The 11,671-nt window shown below is 39.2% G+C and overlaps 1 long non-coding RNA gene across 1 annotated transcript; it reads right to left on the bottom strand.

Annotated features, from left to right (window-relative positions):
- Nucleotides 1–472: 472 nt before the first annotated feature.
- Nucleotides 473–11,428, bottom strand: LOC125934856 (uncharacterized). The gene is made up of 3 exons (XR_007461547.1): nt 11,106–11,428; nt 2,772–2,868; nt 473–1,477 (listed from the first exon to the last, which is right to left on the bottom strand). It is a non-coding gene; the product is annotated as an uncharacterized LOC125934856 (long non-coding RNA).
- Between the last annotated feature and the right edge of the window lie 243 nt (nt 11,429–11,671).

The following is an 11,671-nucleotide window of genomic DNA, read 5'->3' as shown; positions in this document are numbered from 1 at the left end:
GATGACTCACACCAAAATATCCCATCTCTACCATCGAGTATGTCAGCTGGACCTCCGTGTAGTGACTGGAAGAGGAAAGAGCCTTATCCTGAAGGGCTGCAGAGAGCTGGCGATATCCAGAGGCCCATGAAACCAGCCAGAACAGAAGACAAAGTTCTGCCTCAGTGCTCTGTGTCTGACCTTCATAGATGGCTCCATTGGCTCATATCGTCTCTCCATCCCCATGCTATTTAGAGCGACACTCACATTATCTAAGTAAAGGGAGTCAGATTCAGCTGAGGGGGGTTTTGTGGCCAAGGAATACTTGAAGAAAGCTGCACGAGAGAAGGGAAAGTGAAGGCCTATATACATTACTTTCGAGACTGCATTCATAATCTCCCTTTCCTGGGGTCTTTATCACCCAAAATAAAAATATTTTTTTTGTTTTTATATCCTTTACTAACACAAATAGTCCATCTTAAACTGTAATTATTATTGAGATTTGCTAACTAGCTTCCTAGCACTTCCCCCATATGGATATTAAGTTCCTTATTGCAGAAGTCTAGGTTACACAACTTTGCAAATGCCATGGTCCATAAATTGTGTGCTGAGTTCTTGTGATGAGTCACACACTGTGCTAAGTACTTTTACATGAATGGGCTCACTTAATTCTCAGAAAATCCTAAGGAATGTATCTGATATTATTGTCCCTACTTTACAGATGGGGAATTGATGCTTTGAGAGTTTAAATAACTGTCTGGTGTCGTAGGATTGGAACCCAGTTGCTCTACCTTTAGTGTCCACGCATTTAATGAGTACATTTTATGTTCACAACATGTACGTGCAGCATGGGCTCAGTAAATATTGATGAAGTGAGATAAGTCATGGTATAGGGTTGAATTAGGTTCCAAGGTGGGGCTATGGTGGTAGACATTGGAAAGGAGTACCTTTTTGTGTGATGAGAGCTGTGTGGGAGGTGGAGATAATATGAAGCTGGGATCATTTAAGCATACCCAAACTTGTGGAGTAGGCAGAGGGTAAGGGGGATGAGATTGGCTGCTAGGACAGAAGCAGGAGGCAAGCAGTAGGCAAAAGAATGTAGTAATTACAATTGGCAAGGAAACGGATAGAGATTTGGGGCAGGCTGTTTTCAGGATGTTAGGTTGAACTTCTCTGTCAAACCAAGTGCCAGAGAAAAACAAGGCAAGAGTGTGGTCAGATGGTAAGGAAAATCTAATTGGGGAAAACCCGTGGTGTATCAGGAATATATTTGGCTGCAAAAAAGAATATGTTCATAAAAAACCGCTTAAACATTGGGATGTATTTTATTTATAAAACAAGATATCCAGAGTTCCTGGATGGTAGTGTTGGTTCCCTTGCTCAAGGATGCCATTAGGATCTTTTTTTCCTTTCTGCTTTGTCATCTCAGAATGTTCATTTTCTTATCTATGCTTGTCTTGTGGTCACAAAATGTCTGCTGCAGATCCAGCCATTACCTCTGCAAAGTGAGACAGAAAGAAACCGTGAAGAATACAACCTGCCTGGTCTGCCTCTTTTACAAAGAAAGGTTACTGTGATGCCACTGTTTTCAGCTACGTTCTGTTCAGATCTTATTGGCTATAAGCAGGTCACAAGGTCACCCAGCTAGACAATTTCTGCTCTGAACAAAGTCATAATTCTCTTGGGAAATAATAGACATTGTTTCTATCTGAGAAACAGATGAGAAACATATATTTTCTAGTTAAAATAGGAAATGTTATCTTTATTTTGTCTCAAAACCTGTCAAGTGGTTGCCTATCAAGTAAGTTCTGTGATCAACAAGGATTCATGCCCAGAAATGTTCCAGGGTCATTCTTGGCCATCATTTGTTATTTTGTTATTTTGTTACACACCTTATGGCATTGCTGCTGTCCTGGTTTGCCAATTTAAGTAACATGTCACTGAGTAATTATAAGATATTTCTCTATGGAGCTTTAAGAGGTTTTAAAGATAGTATTTATTGTGGCAACTCCTCAGTGTGGTAATGTGGAGTCAAAGTCCTGTTGGAGCTAGGAATGGAATCCAGCTTCTCCAGCCAGTTAGAACTGAATGCAGACTTCTGTGGGAGATATCTCGCAGTCTCTTTCTGTGGGAGCGATTGTATGAAATCCTCTTGCTCTCTGTGTATGTGTGAGGGTGGAATGCATTAGGTGGGGAAGAGACAGAGAGAGAGAGAGAGAGAGAGAGAGAGAGAGAGAGAGAAGAAATAGGTCGTTTATAATGTCTATTAATAAGGTTCAACTATGTGTTTCAATGTGAGAGCTAAAGTTCTTTCCTTCCTTCGTGCCCTCCAATACCAGTTGGTATTCCACGGATTCAACATTGCGATTTTTGTATAATGGCCATATTTAGCATTGTGTTAAATGCTAGAATCAATTTCAGCTATACATTTCTGAAACTGATTAGTTTGGTTCAAAATCATTCTAGCAGTGTTTTTTTTTTTTTTTTCTGGTTCATACAGCTCTTAAATTCATGAAGTTGATATGCAGTGATCCAAATAAAAGCAGAAACAAAACACTTCTAATTCTGTAATCTTACAAAATAGGTTTTCCACTCTGCCACAATTCTAGGTTAGTTCTTATCCCTTTATGTTAAACGTTTTCTTTCTTGTAAAAAGGTGTCACATTTTGTAAGAGACTTCTCAGTCCCTTCCTATTTAAGTACAAGAGCAAGATACCATATTTAGAAAATTATTACAGAATTGCTATAATAACTTATAACATTGTGTATATTAATTTGTCGTAATTGCTTACTGTTCTCTCTTCCCAACAGAAGCGTGGCTTCTTGATGGCATGCAATTCACCTTTTTTCAGTTTGCAGTTGTGTCAACAAGGGGACAGACTGACAACCCTACGAGGGATAAAGCAGGCTTCTGTACTTAAATGACTTTTAGTCTGACAACTCTGATAAACAAACATAAAAATGTTTTCATTGTGCTCATCCATTTCTTCCATTTGAGGGGAACAGGAACCAGCAATCTTAGATATTTCCACTTCAGTCTTTCATTCCAAACTCTCCTGCCTTTTCTGGGTTCCTGAACCATCATTTACACCATCTCTCCTGTGTCTTGCTTCTCTTCCTCCCCACTTAGAATTTTCTCTCAGGCTATTAATGTCCTCAAATGTTTCTCATCCTAAAAATTCTTTTCCTGAATGTAGCCTTCACTCCCTTCCCGTGACTGCCAACTTCTATCTCCACCTTTACATGTTTCAGTGACCCCTCACCCCCATTATAGTATGGCTTTCACTGGATTAACAATTGTCAACAAGAAACTCGGAAGGATGAAAAGGCCTGGCACAGACTCCACGTGGATAAATCTGTTCTACAGAAACAGAAGGGAGTCTGTGCCACTGGGGTACGTGACAAGACCAGAAACATTTGTGGGGATAGACACAGGGCAATGCTCTGGCTTTCTGTTGTGTAGAACACACTTGCTGATGATCATGTCTGTGGGTGAAAGAGGGTCATATTAGAGCTGTTGGAGGCTTGACTGAATTCCCAGATCAAGCATCAGGTAGCCTAACCTGAATCACCCCATGTGGATGAGGTTTATTTAACCAACACCAATTTCTCATAGGTGTAGTATGAAGAGTAGAGAATAAATTACACTAGTATTCCAACACGTATCCCCTGGACACTCAAAAAAAAAAAACCCAAAAAAACAACCCACATATATTTTCATATCCTCACAGGAGGACCTTAAGGAGACTAGACCTGGAGTCCTTACAGCCACCTTGAATTACCTTATCTAAAGGTCTGTGAGGCATGTTATTGTAGACAAAATAACCCAGATGTACAGAATTGTTTTGCTGGGGAAGGAAGAAACCTAGAAGATCAGGCCCTTGGGGAAGGGGGGGACTGTATCCTTAAAAGATGGTTGTCATTTAATACAGCAGATTTAGAGATGGAGTTTTGGGAAGGATAAGAAACCAACTTAGGAACTGGAAGCAATCATGGGAACGCATGTCATGAGGGATTTAGCTTCTATACTACTTTTCCCTTGTGTTATGAGAAATGCAAAATCTTTTTTTCACAGACTGTGATCTCACTTTTGGACACCTCAGGAAAGCCTGATACACATGTATGACTTTTATAATGGATAAATGGAGAAGACACATGGGGAGCCCAAGAGTGTTAGGAGGACTCAGCATCATCTCTGGTTCAAATCTATCCACTCCATCCCTCCAGATCCAGTCACTGGAAGTGAACTTTCTGAGTGAAGCAAAATGAACACATATCCCATTAGCATTGCCTTGGTGTCTGTTCCACTTCCCTCTCTGTGAACAGATCCTTCTAGGGAGTCTATTTTATAGCCGTGGTATGAAATGCCAGCCCCACCGTGCTCTCTCCCAAACCCTTACATTCTGCCCAGAGTTTATATTCAGTCCAAGCTCACCTTGGTCCTGGACATCTCTACCTGGACCTACTCTTTCAGTCTGCTCCTGTTTAAGTTCTTTATCTTTTTTCTGCTACTCCACTATGTTCCTTCCTAAAAGAAACTGAGTTTACACAGTGATTCAAGATAAACACAAGGCATTGTGTGTGTGTGTGTGTGCGTGTGTGCGTGTGTGTGACAAAAGACTTTGAATTTCATCTCTAATCTTTTCCCCAATTTCATTCCTTCCTCTGCAACGCACTCTCTTCCTGCCCTTTTTCCGGATTCCGTTGGATTCCTCCTGCCTCTGTCATCACCTCCTCAAGCCACATTCCATCAACATTCTGTTTCTAACCCACAACTAAACTTAAACACACCAGAAAACACAATACATACATAATGAAGTTTAAAATGTCTGTGTAGCATATTTTTTAGTGAGTTTCACCAACAAGCCCTTTTAGATTGATCTGCCCTTCTTCCCCTCCTTGAGTAAGAAGCCCTTATTCCAACACTCTACTAGCTAGTCTTCTAGCATAACATTTTTGTTTTTTGCTCCATGATTTTTTTTTGTTCACGCTATTCTTTCTAAGCAAAATACTTCTTTCTTTCCCCTTTGCTACAAAATGTCAAGCACTTGATTATCCCACAAAATCAAATCCATATGTTTTGTTCTTTAGGAAGCAGCCTCTGACTCTTACCTCCTCAGAAATGCTGTGTTTTTTCCCTAAGCATGTTTACAAAACCATGTGATAACATTTTGCGGGGAGAGTATCTACATTTTTTTGACCCAACTTTCTTGAACTCGTGTTGTCTTTTACATTTGTATCTCTACAACCCAGCACAGTACCTTGTATACAGTAGTTGCCCAGTAAGTGTTGAGTAACTAGAGAGAGAACAAATTTAGGGCTAAGTCATGACGTGCGGTCACTAAGAGCGGAATTCATACCACCAGTGGAGACATTTGTTGTTGAACAGACCAGAGTCGCTACCAACCTCATCCGGCAAGCATAAGACACATACATATAAATGCTTCTTCCTTTAGGTAGTTTTCCACCAGCCCATGAGGATAAAGACATAGAGAAGCTCCTCAACACATATCTCTAATTTATTTAGGATCAATGGGAGTTTTTTATTCACACACAAGAAAAAAGATTTTTCCCTAAGGTTGCCAGTGTAGGCTTTGAGGCTATATTCAAGACACTTACCTTCAGCAAGAAATGATTCATCTCCCTGAATCTCACTCTGAGTCTGCAGTAGAACTGCAGAATTTTCTGGAGTTTCTTTTATGTCCAGCAAGACTGGCTGGGACTGGGCGTGAAAGCTGTCTAAATACTGTAATCTATTCCCTACCCACAGAAATGCGGGCTTCACACTCTCTCTGTTTGCTGTCATGAATCATGATGCTGACAAGTAGGTCAGATTTATAACATTAAACACAAGCTGATAGGAGTAACTTCTTGCTGCATCCGTTTGGAAGGAGCGCTGGTGTTCTCTACCCCGGAGCTTCTCCCACCAACATAAATGGAAAGATCACCAATTTGTATTTCATCCTCCCTGGGACAAACAAGATGCGTGTTTTGCCATGAGAAGTGCCCATCCCGTTTTCTTTAAAGCTGCTTGCTGCTTTCTATAAATTCCATTGAATTGTTGCCTTAAAGTCTATCCATATTCTATTATTAGGTTGTTATTATCCTGGCCTTTATTATAATGAATCATAATACTCTGTAGCTACATGACATTTTTCTTCTTGGATCATCCTGCTTAGCCTCATAAAAGAAATTAATCAAGTTACACTTTTAAGGAAAGCATTAAGCTACTTCATTGTAAAAGCGAATTGTCTTTGTTTGCTCTGATCGCACCTGTGCACAGTTTTCCAAAGAGGAATGTTCAAATATCAGGGGAAACTTCACATTGTCCATTCTTTAATCTGATTGACTGGTCTCCCAGTTTGTTTGTTTTTTTAAATAGTGTTTTGAAATGCTAAGTGTGTGCAGAGCAGATAGATGTTCTTGAAGCACAACAAAGACCTGGGTGCTTACAGTAAGTATGTATATATAAAGTTAGTCTTTTCCTAGTACAGTACACAGTTTTAGATGTTTGTCAAGAGAAGGACTTGGTGATTTTGAGCTGGCCACTGTTCTTTTGTTCTTCTTGCCCAGGATGCTTGCAGGAATCCATAGAGATGAAATGTTTCTGACAATATCTCATAATGCGACTCTCCATCACCCCCTGCCACTTCCCGCGCTTGGATCATTGTTACAATTCCATCCTTTGCAGAGGGAAACACGCAGGAAAGTAATTACCATATTTAATTTACATATGAGGGAGGAAACTTCTAATAATACCTATTGGGTTTAGATTTGAATTTAGTTTGTTTCTCCAGTGGGGGTTTGCTAAGTACTTGGCACACTACTCCATCTCTTAAATTTATCTTTCAAATTTTCTACCTCTAATACAAGAAAATGGTAAGGAGATAAAGAGGGAATTTCTGTCTCGAGCTATGTTTAGGCCATCCGCCTGCCATCTGTAATCATGGCTGTTTACAAGTTCAGCGTCACCTGGGTCTACATCAATGCAGTCTGGTCTGGTAATAGATTATTCTCACATTGGAGACACTCCACATACATTCAGGCCTTTGGCTGTATGCCTTTTGACTTAGGCTCTGTGTGTATCTAGAAGCAAGTAAAGCATAGTCTGTTTATTTTTACTTTTTTTTAAAAAAAATTACTTAAGTCCAAGTTAGTTAACATATAGTGTAATAATGGTTTCAGGAGTAGAATTTTGTGATTCTTCGCTTAAATATAACACCCAGTGCCCATCCCAACAAATGCCCTTCTCAGTGCCCATCACCTGGTTAGCCCATCCATCCATACAACACCTCGCCCGCAACCATCAGTCTGTTCTTTGTATTTAAGAGTCTCTTATGGTTTGACTCTCTGTTTTTATCTCATTTTTCCTTCCCTCCCCTTCCCTTCCCTTCCCTTCCCTTCCCTTCCCTTCCCTTCCCTTCCCTTATGTTCATCTGTTTTGTTTCTTAAATTCCACATATGAGGGAAATCATATGGTATTTTTCTTCGACTGACTTATTTGCTTAGCATAATACATCCTAACTCCATCCACCATGTTGCAAATGGCAATATTTCATTCTTTTTGATCGCTAAGTAATGCTCCATTACACACACACACACACACACACACACACACACACATATGTATATATACCACATCTTCTTTATCCATTTGTCACTCATTGGACATTTGGGCTCTTTCCATGATTTGGCTATTGTTGATAGCACTGCTATAAACATGGGGGTGCATGTGCGCCTTCTAAAAAGCACACCTGTATCCCTTGGATAAATACCTAGTACTGCAATTGCTGGGTCATAGGGTAGCTCTTTTTTAAATTTTTTGAGGATCCTCCATACAGTTTTCCAGAGTGGCAGCAACAGTTTATTTACATTACCACCAACAGTGCCAAAGGTTTCCCCTTTTTCCATATCCTTGCCAACATCTGTTGTTTCCCGAGGTACTAATTTTACCCGTTCTGATAGGTGTGAGGATGTATCTCATTATGATTTTGATTTATACTTGCCTCATGATGGGTGATATTTGTCTGTTAGCCCTCTAGATACCTTCTTGGGAAAAGTCTCTGTTCAGGTCTTTTGCCCATTTGTTTCACTGGATTATTTGTTTTTTTGGGTGTTGAACTTGGTAAGTTCTTTATAGATTTTGGATACTAGCCCTTTATCCAATATGTCATTTGCAAATTTCTTCTCCCATTCTGACCCTTAGCTTTTAGTTTCGTTGATTGTTTCCTTTGCCATACAGAGCTCTTATCTTGATAAGTCCCAATAGTTCATTGTTGCTTTTGTTTCCCTTGCCTTCGGAGATAGGTTTAGTAAGAAGTTGCTGTGCCAAGGGGCCCCTGGGTGGCTCAGTAGGTTCTTAACCTGATCTGGCTGGGTTTGTGAGTTCGAGCCCCTCGTCGGGCTCTGTGCTAATAGCTCAGAACCTGGAGCCTCCTTCAGATTCTGTGTCTCCTCCTCTCTCTGCCCCTCCCATGCTCATGCTCTGTCTCTCAATAATAAATAAACGTTAAAAAAAGAATTTTAAAGAATTTGCTGTGCCAAGGTCAAAGAGATTGTTGACTGTTTTCTAGGATTTTGATGGTTTCCTGCCTTACATTTAAGTTTTTCATCCATTTTGAGTTTATTTTTGTGTATGGTGTAAGAAAGTGGTCCAGGTTCATTCTTCTGCGTGTTGCTGTCCAGTTTTCCCAGCACCATTTCCTGAAGAGACTGTCTTGTTTCCATTTCATATTCTTTCCTGCTTTGTCAAAGATTAGTTGGCCATATGTTTGTGGGTCCATTTCTGAATTCTCTATTCTGTTCCATTGATCTATCTGTCTGTTTTTGTGCTACTACCATGCTGTCTTGATGATTATAGCTTTGTAATACAGCTTGAGGTCCAGAATTCTGATGCCTCCAGCTTTGGTGTTCTTTTGCAGGATTCCTTTGGCTATTTGGGTTTTTTTTTTTCTGATACCCTACAAATTTTAGGATTGTTTGTTCTATGTCTGTGAAGAATGCTGATGTTATTTTGATAGGATTGCATTGAATATGTAGATTGCTTTGGGTCGTGTCAATAGTTTAACAATATTTGTTCTTCCAATACATGAGCATGGAATGTTTTTCAATTTTTTGTGTTGTCTTCCATTTCTTTCATAAGTGTTCTATAGTTTTCAGTGTATAGATTTTTCACATCTTTGGTTATATTTATTCCTAGGTATTTTATGGGTTTTGGTGCAGTTGTGAATGGGATTTATTCCTTGATTTCTCTTTCTGCTGCTTCATTATTGGTGTATAGAAGTACAACTGATTTCTACACATTGATTTTATATTTTGTGACTTTGCTGAATTCATGCATCATTTCTAGCAGTTTTTTGGTGGAACCTTTTGGGTTTTACATGTAGAGTATCTTGTCGTCTGTGAAGGATGAAAGTTTGACTTCTTCCTTGCTGATTTGGATATCTTTCATTTTTTAGCATCTATCATGCTCATGGATGTCAAAGGAAAGCTGGATTAGCCATGCTTATATCAGACAAACTAGACTTTAAAACAAAGACTGTAACAAGAGATGAAGAAGGGTATTATATCATAATTAAGGGGTCTATTCACCAAAAAGATCTACCATTGTAAATACTTATGCCCCCAACACGATAGAACCCAAATATATAAATCAATTAATCACAAACATAAAGACACTCATTGATAATAATACCATAATAGTAGGGGACTTCAACACCCCGTTTATAGCAATGGACAGATCATCTAAGCAGAAAATCAACAAACAATGGCTTTGAATGACACACTGGACTGGATAGAGCTAACAGATACCTTCAGAACATTTCATGCTAAAGCAGCAGAATACATTTTCTTCTTGAGTGCACAGGGAACACTCTCTAGAACAGATCACATACTGGGTCGCAAATCAGCCCTCAACAAGTACTGTGTGTATTTTCAGACCACAACACTATGATACTTGAAATCAACCAAAAGAAAAAAATTTGGAAAGACCAAGAACACTTGGAAATTAAAGAGCATCCTACTAAAGAATGAATGGGCTAACCAATCAATTGAAGAGGAAATTACAAAGTACATGGAAGCCAATGAAAATGAAAACACGACAACCCGAAACCTCTGGGATACAGCAAAGACGGTCAGAAGAGGGAAGTATATAGCAATCCAGGCCTTCCTAAAGAATGAAGAAAGGTCTCAAATACACAACCTAGCTTCCACCTAAAGGAGCTGGAAAAAGAGCAGCAAATAAAGCCCAGAATCAGCAGAAGAAGGGAAATAATAAAGGTTAGAGCAGAAATCAATGGTATCAAAATAAAAAAATAAATACAAAATAAACAGAACAGATCAATGAATCCAGGAGCTAGTTCTTTGAAAGAATTAACAAAATTGATAAACCCCTTACCAGGTTTATCAAAAAGAAAAAGGAAAGGACCCAAATAAATAAAATCATGAATGAAAGAGGAGAGATAACAACCAACACCACAGAAATACGAACAATAATAAGAGAATGTTGGGAGAAGTTATATACCATGGACATGGACAAACTCCTGGAAACATACAAACTACTGAAACTGAAACAGGAAAAAGTAGAAAATTTGAACAGATTCATACAGTAAAGAAATCGAATCAGTAATCAAAAATCTCCCAATAAACAAGAGTCCAGGGCCAGATGGCTTCCCAGGGGAATTCTACCAAACATTTAAAGAAGTGTTAATACATTTTCTTTTGAAGCTGTTCCAAAAAATAGAAATGGAAGGAAAACTTCCAAATTTATTCTATGAGGCCAGCATTACCTTGATTTGAAAAACCAGACAAAGACCTCACTCAAAAGGAGAGTTACAGACCAATCTCCCTGATGAACGTGGATGCAAAAATTCTCAACAAGATACTAGCAGACCAAATCCAACAATACATTAAAAAAATTATTCACCACAATCAAGTGGGATTTATTCCTGGGATGCATTCCTGGCTGATTCACTATCCACCCTTCAACCAACATGATACATCACATTAATAAAAGAAAGGATAAGTACCATATGATCCTTTCAATAGATGCTAAAAAAGCATTTGACAAAATGTAGCACCCTTTCTTGATAAAAACCCTCAAGAAAGTAGGTATAGAAGGAACATACCTCAAGATCATAAAGGCCATATATGAAAGATCCACAGCTGGTATCATCTTCCATGGGGAAAAGCTGAGAGCTTTCCCCATAAGGTCAGAAACAGAACAGGGATGTCCACTCTCACCACTGTTGTTCAACATTGTGTTGGAAGTCCTAGCCTCAGCAATCAGACGAGAATAGTCTGTTTAAAATAGCAGTCATAGGGGTGTGTGGGTGGCTCAGTTGGTTGGGCGGCCGACTTTAGCTCAGGTCATGACCTCATAGCTCATGAGTTCAGGACCCACGTGGGGCTCTGTGCTGACAGCTCAGAGCCTGGAACCTGCCTCAGATTCTGTCTCCCTGTCTCTCTGCCCCTCCCCCACTCACATTCTGTCTCTGTCTCTCAAAAATAAATAAACATTAAAAAATAATAAAATAAAATAACAGTCATAAACATGAAGTATACACATGCTAGGAAGGTCTCAAAGCAATTTTTTTTCCTGTTTAAAACAAAGAGATAGTACTAATTTAGTCTAATTTGAGAAATGATTCATAACTGAGATGTGAAAAAGTATTGGAGAATGGGATCAAAAGTC

This window comes from Panthera uncia (assembly GCF_023721935.1).
Source record: "Panthera uncia isolate 11264 chromosome A1 unlocalized genomic scaffold, Puncia_PCG_1.0 HiC_scaffold_17, whole genome shotgun sequence".
Taxonomy (NCBI): Eukaryota; Metazoa; Chordata; class Mammalia; order Carnivora; family Felidae; genus Panthera; species Panthera uncia.
The sequence above is the reverse complement of the archived record's forward strand: the minus strand, read 5'-3'. Positions and strand labels throughout refer to the sequence as shown.